Here is a 15,203-nt window from a genome sequence, read left to right as displayed (position 1 = left end):
GGGACACCGCAGCCAGCTCTGGGGCTGTGTCTGCCGCCCCTGTGACCCCCGCAGCAGCCTGGGGACAGAGACACCTCTTGCTCCTGCTCCTGCACCGTGAGCGGTGCCCAGCCTCCCTCCTCATCCTCCTCCCCCTCAACCCCAGCCACATTTCCAAAGCCGGCTCTGCTCAGGGCTCCGTGCCCAGGCAGGGATGCTCAGCATCAAGCAGGATTTTCCTCTGGCAGCCCCGTGGGTGCGGACGGACGGGTGGGCACCAGCAGCCCCCAGGGCCCCCTGCACCCCGGGCAGGTCCCGCATCCTGCAGCATCACCCCTCGGGGCTGCTCTGGGGAGAGGTTTCACCTTAGCTCCTCTGTGGCTTTCCATCCAAAGCACCATTTACAAACAGGGGTCCCGGGGCTGCCAGCTCCCACCTGGGCTGGCCCTCTGCAGAAAAGGGAGCCTTGGAAATGTTAGGTGAGTGCAGTTTTTCCATGCATATGTATATAGGAGGGGAGGCGGCTGCCAAAGTAAATACAACCCTTCCCTTTCCAAAAATGTCCTCCAGGAATTGTAAAGGATCCTGGAGCAAGAATTCTGTCTCAGATCCTTTATGCTTTCTATCAGGGGAAGCATATAAACCAGCTTCTTTTTAGCTCTAGCAAAGTCAACGTGTTGAGAGTGTTTTTTTTATGACATGCACCAAAGGCGCTGGGAGCCGGAGCCACGGCCATGTGTACCCCGGGCAGGGCTTACGCAGAAAAACAATCCCAGTAAAGCGCTTTATAGCCACTGAGGAATGTGGAACCTCCACCAGCCCGGCCGAAGCTTGCAAGGCTAATTGCTTTGGGATTTACTCTTTGGGGGGGTTGAGTCTCCGTGGTTGCTGCCTCCGAGGGTCCCAGCTGCCCTTGCGGTTCATTAGGATGCTGAGCGGGGAACTGTAGATGCTTTTAGGAGAGCTGCAGCCTTTGTGGGGTAAGGGAAGGAGCCCTGCGGTTCCCTGCCTTCTCCCCTTACAGCCCCGGGGCTGAACCTCCGGGGGCAGGGGCACCGGGGATGCTCCTGGAGGATGAAGCGTCCTCGTGCCCAGCCCGGGGCACGCAGCCTCAGCCTCCTCCCGGGGCACGGGCTGTGGTTTGCAGCTCGCAGCGGCTCCCCCGAGCCCCCCCGCTGCTCCCGGGTGCTGTGCCCACACCGAGCGCCTGCCCCGGCCCGGCTGGCAGCCGTGTTTTTCTTTGCTGATCTTCCCTCGCTCGTTTAAGTGACTTTGGAAAATGGGATTTTGGCTCTTAAATCGTTCAGGGGCTTTTGAAAATTTGACTCTAAATACTTTCCGAAGTGCATTTGTATGAAGTAATTCTCTCCAACCTCCCACAGTGGTAGTCAGATTGCATTTAATCCATCACTGAATGTTCCCGAAGGCTGGGATCTGGCACCACGCTCCACACGGAGCCGCGGCTCGCCCCGCGCAGGGCCGGCACCGAGCTTGCTCCCCGCGCCTGCTCCCACCCGGGGCTGCTCCCACCTGCTCCAGGACCCTCTGGGACCACGCGCCCTGCTCCTCCGACCGGGGGCAAGGGGCAGCGGGGGGCACGATGCTGTGGGCTCAGCCTGCGTGGCCCCATGTCGCAGCATCACCTGCGCGATGCCATGGGGTCCCTGGGTCCCCGTTGCAACCCAACCCAAGCAACCCAAGGGGCATGCGACCCTCAGGGCTCGGTGTCACCTGCCATGGGGACACTGCGGAGCGGTGACCAGCATGGCCAAGGATTCCGGGCAGGCAGGAACGCTCCCGGCCCCCCCCCGCCCCACCAAGGCACGTGGCCCCCTCCCGCACGCGCTGCAGCTTTTCCTGTCAGGCACCGAAGGGCTTGTTTTCAGAGCACAATTATCCAGCCTGTGGAAACATGGAAACGATATTCCAACGCGCAGGGCTGATTTGATTATGTCCGTGACCCACCGAAATTAAGTTAAGGCTTTTTTCAGACCTAGATTGAATTATTTCTCCCCCTGCTCTCTCGCTCTTTCTGTGCGGAGCAGCGGGAACGGCTGGGACATGCCTCTGGTGGGGCAGCAAACCCCGGGGCCCCGTGAGACATCCCCTGGGTGCAGCAGGGTGCCGGGCACCCAAATCTGGGTGCTGCCACTGTGCCGGAGCCCTCGCCGGCCTGGAGAGCCCGGTGCAGGTCTTCAGCATGGAGCCTTTCACCCTCCTGGGAGGCCGGGGCCACCGCAGAGCCCTGGCACGGCAGGCAGGCGCTGAGCTGCCAAAGGTCAAGGACAGCAGAGCCGCTAAATCCCGCGCTAAGCCCGGCTTCCTTCTCCCACCGGGGAGCAGCGCCGTCGGCAGCCGCTCGGCGCGGCCGTGCCCGGCTCTGCGCTGCTGCGGCCTGGACTGAGCCGTGGGAGCCCCGTCCTGGTGCTGAGCCACGTCCTGGTGCTGAGCCACGTCCTGGGGCTGCAGTGGCCACGCTCGACCCCGGTGCCCTGCGTGCGCCCTTGGGGATGGCACCGTGGGGACACTGCTGAGCAAAGACCGAGTGTCCCTGGTGCTCCGGTGATGATGGGTGGAGGGAAGAAGGAGGTGAATGGCAGGATGGAGCAGGGCAGCACGGTCAGGATGGCACAGGCAGGATGGCATGGACACAATGGCACAGTCAGGATGTCATGGACAGGATGGCATGGGCAGGAGGGCACAGGCAGGACAGCATGGGCAGGATGGCACGGTCAGGGCAGCACGGTCAGGATGGCACGGTCAGGATGGCATGGGCAGGATGGCACAGGGCAGGATGGCACAGGGCAGGATGGCACAGGACAGCATGTTTAGGGCAGCACGACTTGGCACCAGGCTGCAGCCCAGCGAAGGGGCAGGAGAGAGGGTGCAGGGGGAGCGAGCGGGGGGGCGATGACAGGCGGGAGAGGCAGGCACCAAGCGGGGCTGCGGCCGGTGGTTCGCTCTGTGGGACAGAGGAATGTCTGTGCTGCTAAGGAGTCTGTTTGGAGAGGAAATGCTTCGCCAGTGAGAGCTCCGGTTAAACAAGGCCGGTTCGTTTCTGCGAGAGCTCCCGGGCCGGTGGAGGCCTCTCTGTGCTATGCCTCGGCCCCCGGCACGGGGTCTGCAGCGGGGACGGGATGGAGGCAGCACGGGGCAGGGGCAGCCGTGTGCGAGGCGAACCACAGCGCTGGGAAGAGGCAGCCCAGGGCCAACAGGGTGGCTCCTGGTAGCCGCCCCATTGGGGCCACGGCCCCAAGCAGCAGGTGAGGGCTCAGCCATGGCCAGGAGCAGCCCCCAAGCTGCTCGCCGTGTCCTGGGGATGGGACCCGCAGTGGGGCAGAGCCTGCTCAGGGCACAGAGGGGTTCCCAGCTCTGCTCCCATCACCCTGAGCTCGCCCCAAGCCTGGGCACAGCTCACAGGGAGGCAACACAGCAGCAGGGGCTGTGGCAAGGGCGGCTTCTGCCCTCCTCATCCAGTCCTGCAACCCCCCGGCTTGTGATAATTACAGCCGTGGTCGATCCCTCCTGCTCTGCCCCACCGGGGCCGTGCTGAGCGGCACCAGCTGCGTCTCACCCAAAGCCCAGCACCTCTCCAGCACCCCACGGACAGCCCAGCACCCCTGCGCCCACCCAGCCCCATCCAGGCCAGAGCACATCAGCATTCCTGGGAGCAGGGTCTGGTCCCGCGGCGGCCGCGATCCGGGGGAAGGCATTGAGGGGGGATTAGCTGTCTGATGCTCCCCCTTGCTCAGGCGCTTAATACGGAAAACAAACACCCTTGTGCGCCCCGATCCAGACGGGTTTTCTCCATGCCCGTTGCCTGGGCGACCCTAATCTGCCTCCTTGGGCACACCGGGGGCCTGCGCCCCCGGGTCTGCACCCCACGGGCAGGACACGGGAGGGTTCCTGGTCCCCAGCAGCTGCAGTGGTGGCCTGTGCCAGGGACACTGTGACACCTCCGCCTCGGGAAGGGGCAGCACGTGGTGGCTGGGAAGGGCAGGAGGTGGGACCGGGGCTCCCCGTTGGATGGGTACACGATGCAGAACCGTGCCGAGCTGAGGGGCAGCAGCGCCCGGCTGCGTGCTGCGGGATTTTTGGGGTGGTGATGTCCCTGCACCACAGCAAAGGAGGGAAAACGCTTACAGCTCACGCTGGCCCCGTGCCCACAAAAGGTTGTTCTGGGGCAATGTGGGGGCTGCTCCAGCCCCTGGCTGCAAGACAGGCCAAGGAGGGGAAGAGGACTGAGCCCCAACATCCCCAGGCAGCCTTGGAGGCAGGTAGCACCCAGCCTGGGGCTGGGGGATCTGCAGATGGAGGGAGCTCATTTTCCACCACCAGGGTCTCTATTTCCAGCACCAGCATCCCCGGGGCACTGCACCCAGCGAGGGTTTGGGGTGCGAGCAGTGCCGGTGGAGCATCGAGGAGCCAAGTGCACGGTGGGGACAGCGTGCAGGGGGCTGGCTGGGAGGGGGGGGCTGCACTTAGTTATTTTGCATGTAGTCGCTGTAGATGATTGGGGAAGGGAGGAACAATCCTGGGCTGGAATTAAAAATAAAAAGAGAAAAAGAAATTTAAAAAGAAAAAAAAAAAAAGAAAGAAAAAGGAAAGAAAAAAAATAAAAAAAAAAGAAAAAAAATATTTTTTTTTTTGAAAAGAGAAAAGAGGGAAGGAAAAGGCTCCGCAGCCAACCCAGCCCGGCCCAGCCGGCTGCGAGCCGCCCCCTCGCCCCCTCCCCCGGTCCCGCACGCCCCGCTCCGCCCCGCTCCGCGCCCCCCGCGCCGCCCCGCGCCCGCCGCCAGAGCGGCCCCGGCCCCGTCCCGGCCCCGTCCCGCCCGGGGCAGGCAGCGCGGCTCGGCTCGGCTCGGCTCGGCTCGGCTGCGCCTCCAGCCCCCGCTGCGAGCCTCGGGAGAGCCCCGGCCAAGGTAAGGGCGCGCTGCGGCCCCCAGCCCGCCCCGCTCACCTGGCTGCGGGCAGATGGGGCTGGGGGCTCGGGGGGACCCCATCACCGGACCCTGTGAATCCCGTGGCTTTTCCCCGCGCGGAGCGGAGCGGTCCTCCTTGCAGCCCTCTCCTCGCCTGCATGCTTTTAGTTCTTAATTTTTCCCTTTTGTCATCCCTTCTTTCCCCTGACCCACTTTATTCGCCTGCCTCCTGCGCCCCGAGGACCCGCCGCGCGCCATCGACCGCGGGGGGACCCAACCGGACCCCGCCGCTGCCCGGCCCCAACTTTCGGACCTTTCTATCCCCTGCTGCAAAACGCCCTGCTGGGAACAAAAAGTGTTTGGGGGAAAGCTCTGCGACCTTTGGGGTTGCCGCCGGCTGCACCTCGGTGCCGCGATGCCCTTGCCCCGTGGGTGCCCATCCCCGGCAGACCTCAGCACCCAAGGGCTCCCGGGTACCGGCAGCACTGGGGCAGGTCGCGGCAGCTCGTTCCCAAACACCTTGGCAAGCACAAGGTGCTTATTTTATTTGATTTTTTTTTTCTTTTTTAAGAGCGTTGCTGTTAATTGGCTCCCGATCCTACCGAGCTCCCCGGCTCCGAGCAGTCCCGGTGAGGCACGGCAGGTCCCCCCCCGTGCGTTAGCCCCAGGCGAGGCAATAACCCGCCGGAGCTATTTTCTCATCTATGGGCAGCTTTGCTATAAGGAACATGTTTAATAAATCATAAGGCCGGTGAATTCCTGGGATTTTTATTGCTTCTGTAAAAATGCAGTTTTGATCTGTCTGCGAGGGACACTGGGAAACAAAGCTGCTCCTTTCGGGGGCCGGATCCGGCGAATTTAGGACAGGGACCTGGCAGCGGGTTGGGGGCTGTGGGCCCCCCCTGTGCGGGGCAGCACCCCACCCCTGAGGCTCACTGTGGTTTTCTGCCTCTGCCCCATCTCTCAGAGGGGCTGAATATTACAGGGGGGGGACACGAGCACCCGTGAGACCCCCGCCGGCCCCTGCTCAGCTCCCGTGTGCCGCCGGGGCTGGGGGAGCCGACGCGCGCACGGAGCGAAGGCGGCGATGCCAGGGGAAATCGCGCAGCTAGAAACCCAGCCAGGCTGCGGCCGGGCTTCGAATTACATTTTTCCTCCTCGCCCTATTGCCTGGGGGCAAGAGAAGCAGCGAAAACAAAAGTGCTCCAAAAACCCGAGAGAGATCCTTACAGGAAGGATCGCCCCGTTTCCAGCGGGCAGCCTGCCTGCCTTCCCGCACCCCACAGCCTCGCCAGAGCTCGGCCGCGCGGGGCTGCCGCACAGCAGGGCGTGGATTTCCTAACGCGCTGGGGCAGAGGAATGAAAATCAAGAAGTTTTCTTCCTCAGCTCTCTCCAGACTGCGCGCTGGGGTGCTGAGCTGCGGCTTGAAGGGCACCCCGAGGTCTGAACCCGAGAGCTGTCAGGAGCTTGGGAAGCGCACGGTGCCAGGGTGCGGGGTTAGGACTGTAAGAGGTGCTCGGAGGCGCCCAGTTCTGTCCCGCTGGCTCGAGCTGAAGGAATCCCCGTGGGATGCCACCGCCGAGCAGCACTTTGGTGACCCAGCGTTGTGCTCGTTTCCTGCCGTGCCCTTTGTTTCAGGCTGCGCAGAGCCCGGCTGCGGCGGCGGAGGCAGGGGAGTGAGCTTCGCTTTGTACGGGGAAGCGTTTAAACCCTTCGCCCTGATTCATATGTTCCATTCATATGAAACACAGTCGCGCGGAGTGTGAATGGGGACTGCTGGGGGATTTTTACGGCAATAAGCCCTAGAAGTGTCAAAAGTTATTCACACCTTGGTGAAATCAAGGATATTTCTGTCCAGGGCTCTTGGCAGGGGCTCAGCACAGCTCGCGTTGTGTCGGGTTTTCGGTTTCCCATTTGGATACTGGGGCGGGGGGAGCGCTACAGCGGCCGTCTCACCCCGACGTCCCGGTGCCGTAAGCGTCTTGGCACCCAGGGGGGCCGTGGGGCTGTGTTGGGGGGGCGCATGCAGCCCCCCAGCCCCATGGGGGGGTCCAGCTGCTGCAATGCAGCGGGTGCTTCTGTGGGGCACGAGCCCAGCGTTAGCCAGCGAAGGGTGAGCCCCCCTGCCTCGCAGGAACCGCAGCAACAATTCAGCAGCCTGGCGTGAGCACGCTGCCTGCCCCGGGGCTGCTCCGCACCCGCTGCGCTCGGCTCAACGTTGAGAAATCCCTTCCCCTCCTGGGCCCTTTGGGGGGGGCAGCTGGGCTGGTACCGATGGCGAAAGTGTCTTGGGGTCAGGCATGTCCCTGGGGGCGTTGGCATGCTCCAGGGGAGCTGCCAAGTCCATGCTGGGGAGCGTCGGTTTGGGAGGTAATAAGGGGAAAAAGCCGCTCGGGCACGGCCCCGCTGCCAGGATGCGCCCCAGGTGCGGGGCCGGTGCCCGCGGGGTGCTCTTGCCTCCAGCAGCCGCTCCATGCAGCGCTTCTGGGCTGCTTCGAGCTGCTGTAAATCCTCTCTGAAGGAACCGGGAAGACAGTTTTATGGCTGCTGGGGAGGAAGATTAGCAGGGTGTTGTTTTCAGAGCTGATCCATCACGGGACGCGGGCGCCGCGTGGTGCATCCGCGCGCTCGGCTGCTCGTGGGGGGCGCAGAGATTCCTGCGAAGGGTGAGATAACGATGCCTGCTTTTAATGCTCCGACTCGTCTCGGGGTCTTGGGGTGATAAAACCACCTTGGCTGGGCCCCCACGTCCCCCTGGTGCCCGTGCTGCAGCCGGGCTCCCCACGAGCCATGCGGCGAGGGCAGCGTGGCAGTGACAGCACGTTGGGCAGGGCCACCTGCGAAACGCATTAACCCCGGTGGAAGGGGCGTGCAGGGCCCTTCCCTTCCCCTTTCTCACACACCCCCTCTGTCATTCTCTCATATTTCAACTTGTCCGCAGCTCGGGAAGCGGCAGAGTTTCCATTCCCTTGCGCTAAAGAAAACGTCTGTGACAACAAAACCGAGGAGCTCGGCAGGGGGAGGGACGAAGAGACGCCGAATTTCACTCGGTTTCCCCCAGGTGCTCCCCCCGAGCAATTCCCTTTGGAGAGATGCAGACCCTGGGGCTCCCCGCAGCCTGCCCGGTGCCCCGTGCGCTCGCTCGCCAGCTAATTACAGAGGCCAATTAACTGCCCGGCTGCAGGGCCAGCCTCCCTGCCCCTCTGCGGTTGCTCTCCCCTGGGTGTTTTGGGGAGAGGACTGGGTGCTGCTGGCAGCCCCCCAGCTGCATCCTGCAGAAATCCCGTGGGACCGGAGCCCCCTGGGGCTGCAGGCGATGCCAGGGCCGTCGCCCCACACTCTCCTCCCTCCTGCTGGGCTCAGCCCCGTGCCGCTGGCCCCACGGGACGGCTCAGGCGCTGCCGGACACCACGAGCTGCTTTCCCTTTTCCCCTCATCACCATTGTTGTTCTTGAGTCCCATCCCGGTGTGTCTGGCCTCCTCCCCGGGACTGTCTGGTCTCTGCGCAACCCTGAGCATCATCTACGAGCTACAAAGTGGTGAGATGAAACCCCACTGCCAAGGGGGGGCCTTCTCGCCCGGCCAGATTTCAGCGTGCCACCCGAATGTCTGCTTGGGGCCGCGGCCGGCAGCAGAGGCCAGGTCGGGTGGCCAGGTCGGGTGCTGTGCTGCACAGCCCCAGCTCACCTGTGTGTGTCCTGTGGCTCCTCGGGAGATGCTGCAGGATCCCGACCCTTCACCATGCCCACGTCCTGCCCCAAACCCTCTGTGATCCCTCTGGACCTGCCCCCCCGGCACCCTGCCGTGGCCAGATCCTGCTCCCTCCCTGGGGACCTGCTCCTGAGCACCGCAGGCAGGAGCTGGGGGTTGTTAGAAGAGGGACAAGGGAAAAAAGGAGCCCAAAAGCAGCTGCGTGAGGTTCTCTCCTGTACCCTCAACCCAGCTGCAGAGCACAGCTCTGGCCTCCTGTGGCCCCGGTGTCATCCGAGTTCAGGCGGCAGAGCTGCGGATCACAGGCAGGAGCCGCAGCCAAGATCCCCGGCTGCTCTGCAGCAGCTCTCGTCTCCGCGGCCTTCCCTGGGGCTGAGCCTGTCCCTCTGTCCCATCTGGAGATGTTTGTCCTTAGAGACTCTCTGGGGCGCCTCTGCGCAGGACTGGGCTTGGCAAGAAATGACTGGGGAGGAGGAAAATCATCTCCATGTCCACCTGCGGCTCTGTGCGGGCAGCGAGGGGCAGACAGGGAGACGGAGGCCGGGGCTTTCCCAGCTTGGATATTTTGCACCGAAGACCCAAGTCCTGAGCACTGAGGTTCAGCACTCTCAGCCCCCAGCAAGCACTGTCTTCCCTGGGCAGGATGTGGCCCCAGGAATCCCCCCCAAAACCAGCAGAGTTCTGCAAACCATCCCCAAGCCCGGGCAGCCCAGAAAGCCCCGATCGCTGGGATCTCGCCGCTCTCTTTTCCTCCCATGCAGATCTCCCTGGCCATTGCTGAGAGCCTCGTTATTGTTCTTGCAGAGGGTTTTGTTTCACTGCTGCCTTCCAAGTTCCCAGGGATCTAAATTGTAAAGAAGGGGTCTTGTAAAGAGCCCCGTCCAGATGAATGAGATGATACTGCTGGTATCGAGATGAGATCTGTCCCCATCTTTATCCGCAGACAATGCAGCAGTGGGAGCAAACAAGGATACAGCCTTTCTTCTGGGGCACATTAGCCAAATCAGAGCCTCCTCTTTGTTTTGCTCTGAAACCTAAGCCCCTGCAGCCAGACCACCTTGTGCTTGCAGCGCCCGGCTCTCCGCAGCCGTGGGGGAATTCATCCCATTCTCTGCCACGTCCCCGTGCCCAAGCTGCGGGCAGGGCAGGTGTCCTTGGCTCTTTGGGTTTAGGGGGGGATTTCTTTTCTGCTCCTGCTGCTGCGTGCGTCCTTTGTGCACCCACGGGTCTCCGTGCCGCTCGGGGTGCTGCTGGCCAAGGGGGCACGAGCTGCAGGAGGTGGAGGCTGCCCTGTCTGTAAGGACAGCCAGCGTCGGGGCAGCGGGGGCGGCAGGGGCAGCTCTGTGCACAAGGCTTGCCGCGGTGCCCGAAGCCTGCGGCCGCTTCACCTGCTTTCCCATTTCCTTACAAGTCCTACAATTCAGCCCGGGTTTGTTTTAAGAAGTTACCGGAGGCTGAGAGAGCCTGGGACTGATTTATGGCTTCCCATCAAAATCGTGTGGTTTCACCACGGCGCTTGGAAGCCTTGGCTGCACTTTTTTTTTTTTTTTTTTTTTTTTGCTTTCGAGACGTTGGCTCTGCTCCAGGCTCGGCTCCTCGGGGTGAGAGCACGGGTGCAGGGGGAGCACCAGGTTGGCAGCGTTCGGGTGTCGTGGGGGAGCTGCACCTCGCCGTGGGGAGAAGATTTAATGTCAGGACCACACAGCCGTCATTTTCAGGGGAGTGCTGATAAGGCGAGGGGAGGCTTGGCACAGCAGGGAGCTGCAGAGCTTCCTTTGCATTCCTCGTAGCTTTAATTTCAACATCGGCCACTTATCACCCTTGCATCCTGCTAACGTTTAAGTGGCTCGGTGTCAGCAGCTCCCAGCAAGCTCTCCTGTCCCAGTTTTGTGCCCCGGGGAGGCCGTGCAAGATCTGCTGGGCTCCTCCGTGCCCTGCTCCCACAGCCACAGGCTGAGCCGCCGGTACCCGCCGAGGTTAAGTATGTGGGCTTTTGCCAGATAAGCATATTTTCAGCCTCAAACATGCATTGTCAATGACTTCAGAAAGGTATTATTCAGCTGTTGCAGTGCTCTGTAAGCCAGCCAGCCGGCGCAGGGAAACAAGCCTACTTTTATTGCTGTTTCTTCGTATTTCCTGATAGTGCCACTCTGGCACTCGAAAGCCATGGGTCAGATCCCCGCAGATTTGGGTTAGGATTACAGCAGCGATACCTTTGTCTTCCTTTTGCCGTTAATTCCAGACCCTTTGGGCCCCAGCGGGGTCTCACTGATAACCTCACCCCGAAACCTCACCGTCCTGTGCGCCAGCCCAGGTGCAGGAGCCGACCACGGCGCTGCTCGGAGCGGGCACGGGCACCTCGGGCACAGGGAGGGCACCGGGGTCCTGGAGCCCCGCGATGGCCACGTGGCCGCAGAGCTCTGGGTGTCATGCTGGGGGAGTTCTGGCTTCGTGGACGGAGGGAAATAGTGCTCTGCATCACCCAAGTGGCAGGGTCAGGGCGGCGATGTGCAGGGGCCGTGCCGCACCGAGCATCCCCTGGCAGAGGTGGTGCAGAGCGGTTTCAGGTCTTGGGGGCCTTCGCGGTTTTGATTATTTATGTTGTAAAGATGAAGGGGAGAACCAGGCGTCTTCGCATAACATCCCCTGTCTGCATCCAAAGGAAGCTGGGGGGGGCTTTTTTTGCTTTTTTCGTTACCATTTCCCCCGCCAAGGCGGGGCTGCGCTGAGCACCGGGAGCGCCTCGCCGGGGTCCCGCACCCTGCTCCTTCCTTCCTGCCGCCTCCGCAGAGATGTCTGCACCACAACCAGCCCCAGGCCGTGCCAAACGCCGTGCCAGCCAGTACCGCTGCCCCGGGTACGCTCAGCGCTGCTCAGTGCTTCCTCCTGTGCCCGTTGCCGTTAAGCCTCCTCGGCGTTGTTTCTCCAAGACCATGTGTGATGTTAGTGCTGAATGTAAACTATGAGCTCAGATGAGACCCCAGAGCCCCTCCAAGCACTTATAAGCGGAGCTATACAATGAGTTTGTAATTATTTTATACCGAGCCGGGTATTTTCCTCCCCCGGGGGAAGGCCAGTGCAGCGTATAAGCGCGGGCCCGTGCCAAACCGTGCCCAGGCAGCGCTTTTATGAAATGTTGGGCTCCTAAGAATTAATTTCATTTGAAACATTCTTTTCGTTTTTCATAAAGCACAGCAAATCCGCGGTGCTTACGGCAGGAATGCACCGAGCGCTGCCGGGCAGACACGAATTCCCCACGGTGCACGGACGGGGCGGGGGCTTCCCCGGGTACCGACAGCGCTGCGAGCCCCTGTCCCCCCCCCGTGCCCGAGCATCCCCCAGGGAGCAGGGGTGATGCTGGACCGTCCCGCAGCCAGCCGTGCCCACGCAAGCGGGTGGTGCTGAGCAGGAAAAGGGCACGGCTGCCAGCTCTCAAAAACCACAGATTTTTTTCATTTTTTCCCCCCTGACACATCCAGATTTTGTCATTTTGTCGCATCCCCTCCGCGGGGGCGGCTTTGCCCTCTGTGACCATCCGTCCCTTCCCGGGGTCTGGGGGGAAGCTGGCGGCCGTCTCCTCCCGTCTGACATTTGCAGGGCCGTGGGAGGAGCGGGCTGCTTGTCCCCAAAGGTCAGGGAAATGCCAGCGAGGCCGCCCCGTGGGTGAGCGCCAGGCGCGAGGACAGCGGCTGCCTGCTTGCTGCTGGGCTGCGGCATCCTGCCTGGCTGGGAAAGGTCCTGGTAAACGGCCTGCTGAGTCCTCTGGCTGCTGGGGCCTGAGCCTGGGGGTGAAAATGAAGTGGACTTGCTCAGGTGGCCGGTTGCAAGGACTTGAAGTGGGTTTTGGGGCTGGAGTAGTGAAATGAAGGGCTCTCGGTGCTGGAGAGCCAGCAGCAAGGGAAGCGCTGCGGGAGGAATAAATCCGCATCCATCTCATCGCTGGATGCACAGGGGCAGCTCAGCACCGGTGAGACCCCTCTGGGCCCAGCACTGACAGGGTTTTGCTCCCTGGGGTCAGGTCCCGGAGGGAAGCAGAGCCCAGACCCCGTTACCCTGGGTGCTGCCCCGCTCCGCCAGCATCCCCCGCAGGAGCCTGGAGCCGGGCTGGGAGCGCGCCTGGGAGCTCGCTGGCTCACACGTCTTCCCCTCTCACCTGGCTGACGTGCGCCAAACCTGCCTTAAAGAGCTGATTGTGGTGGATAAGAGGAGGATTAGAGGGTTTAGCAGGTGTCAGGCCTCATATTTCACTATGATGGAGGGGTGTTTGTGGCTTGCTCTTCCCTGCTCCTGTCTGAGCCCTGCCGGAGCTGGGGCTGCCCTTTCCTTCTAAGTATTTAATGCTAATGTGGGGTAAATGTGAGATTTGGGGGGGCTTGCAATACAGCAGGGTGAGCTGGCAGCAGCGAGTGGGCAATCTGGCCCAGCCGGGTAGCCGCATGCCTGCATCCTGCTGCCAGGACAGCTGCATCCCTCTGAGCCCAACGGGCTCCATCCCATCCACACCCCTTCCCTTCCCTTCCCTTCCCTTCCCTTCCCTTCCCTTCCCTTCCCTTCCCTTCCCTTCCCTTCCCTTCCCTTCCCTTCCCTTCCCTTCCCTTCCCTTCCCTTCCCTTCCCTTCCCTTCCCTTCCCTTCCCTTCCCTTCCCTTCCCTTCCCTTCCCTTCCCTTCCCTTCCCTTCCCTTCCCTTCCCTTCCCTTCCCTTCCCTTCCCTTCCCTTCCCTTCCCTTCCCTTCCCTTCCCTTCCCTTCCCTTCCCTTCCCTTCCCTTCCCTTCCCTTCCCTTCCCTTCCCTTCCCTTCCCTTCCCTTCCCTTCCCTTCCCTTCCCTTCCCTTCCCTTCCCTTCCCTTCCCTTCCCTTCCCTTCCCTTCCCTTCCCTTCCCTTCCCTTCCCTTCCCTTCCCTTCCCTTCCCTTCCCTTCCCTTCCCTTCCCTTCCCTTCCCTTCCCTTCCCTTCCCTTCCCTTCCCTTCCCTTCCCTTCCCGGCAGGTACCAGCAGGGCCACATCAGGACGGCCTCGTGTCCCCCCCAGTCACTCTATTGTCCCCCCCAGCTGGCTGGGGATGCACAGGCACTCCTTGAGGTGGGCCATGGGTTTTGCCAGCCCGAGGAGGGTGCTGAGCCCTGCTCGCTCCCCGTTTTGCTGGGACAGCATCAGCGTGCGGGGCTGGGCCGCTTCTGTTGCTTAAATCGAGTTTTCTCCAGGAGACTGGGGGGCACGGGGGGCCTCCAGACAAGGAACGGGCTTTTGTGCGCCGGGCTGCAAGCCGATCCCCTTTTGTGGTTTCGCTATTTTGGATGATGCACTTTGTTATTCCAAGAACCACCCGGCAAAAGGACCCCGTGAGCCGAGTCCCCAGCGCCGCCTGCGCTCGCTGCGCCTTTGTCTGCGCCCACCTGGGGCCCGCTGCAGGTGCTGGTGCCCTCGAGCACCGCTGCCACTGCACCCGGGGGAGAAGGCAGGAGCCGGCGTCCCCGTGTCGCAAACGGGGCCGTGCTGACGGGGCAGCTTAGGGGATTAGCCGGTGTTGGGAAAGCGAGTGTGCCCAGCAGAAAATGCGGGGTTTGCTTAATTCCCTGGCACACTCGTGTCCCGGGCGGCACGCTGACAATAACCCGATTGTGGCCATGCTGCCAGGGTCTGGAGCTGGTCCTGGGGTGCCCGAGCAGCCCCTCTGCCCCCCTGGATAAGGCTGGGCCCTCACCTCCAGCCCCCTGAGCTCGACCTCTCGGCAGGACCTGCAGGGTTTGCGTCTTGACCGCGCGCATCTCCATCGGTGACGTGCGCGGGGAACGCTGGAGCCACGGCACCGCTGTCTGGGCTGCGGATGGGGACTGGTCCTGCAGCACCCCGAGCTGGGCACGGGCACCTCCGAGCTGCTTTCTCGGGCCCCCAGGGCCGGGCATTTCGTCTGGAGCAGCCTTGGCCCGGCCAGCATCGCCTCCTGCCGCGCAGGGATGCTGCTGGCTCTGTTTGTCTTGGCTCCGCTGGGCTTTTTCCTGCAAGAGAGCTGCTTGTAGCTGGGCAGGAGCCAGCGGGTTTATAAATAAAAGCATCGGACACCTCTCTGGGTGGTGCTGAAAGTTCCCGAAATAGCCTCGCGGCCCCGCCAAGGGTCGCGTGGCCGGGCTGTTCGCAGAAGCAGCCCTGGGTCTGGGTGTGGAGGCAGGGCTGGCCCCGGCTGCTGCCTCCGTCCCTCCTGCGCCTGCCTTGCACCAGCTCCGCGCTTCCCTCCGTGATGCTGGGAAGCACGGGGAAGAGCTGCCTCGGCTGGCTTGGAGGCATCCCCTGCATAACCAGCCTGCCACTGGGATGTCCCCGGCTGGCGCTGGGGCTGGCTGTCCCTGTCCCCAGCGAGGACGATGCTCTGGGAGCAGGCACCGGGTGCCACCCGGGGGCTCACCGCCTGCAGGCACTTCCCCTGCCTCAGATTTTCCCCGCAGCTCTGGCCTGGAAGGGATCATCCGAGGGCACGGGAGGCTGGCCTTGTGCAGCGGGGAGCTCCTGTTGGGAAACCAGGAGGCTCACGGGGTGCCAAGGCACAGCCGAGCCCGTTCAGCACCGCAGCAGCCCCGCATCCCCCCAGGCTTCC

At 62.7% G+C, this 15,203-nt stretch overlaps 1 protein-coding gene across 1 annotated transcript in view; it reads left to right on the top strand.

The window, feature by feature from the left end:
- Nucleotides 1-4,748: 4,748 nt before the first annotated feature.
- COL8A2 (collagen type VIII alpha 2 chain) overlaps nt 4,749-15,203 on the top strand; it is a 33,522-nt gene continuing 23,067 nt past the window's right edge. Inside the window, exon 1 of the mRNA XM_080567343.1 lies at nt 4,749-4,901. The gene's annotated coding sequence lies outside the window, so the exon portion shown is untranslated. The remainder of the gene's footprint in view (nt 4,902-15,203) is intronic.

The sequence above is a fragment of the Anser brachyrhynchus genome (genome assembly GCF_964034855.1).
Source record: "Anser brachyrhynchus genome assembly, chromosome: 24".
Taxonomy (NCBI): Eukaryota; Metazoa; Chordata; class Aves; order Anseriformes; family Anatidae; genus Anser; species Anser brachyrhynchus.
The sequence above is the reverse complement of the archived record's forward strand: the minus strand, read 5'-3'. Positions and strand labels throughout refer to the sequence as shown.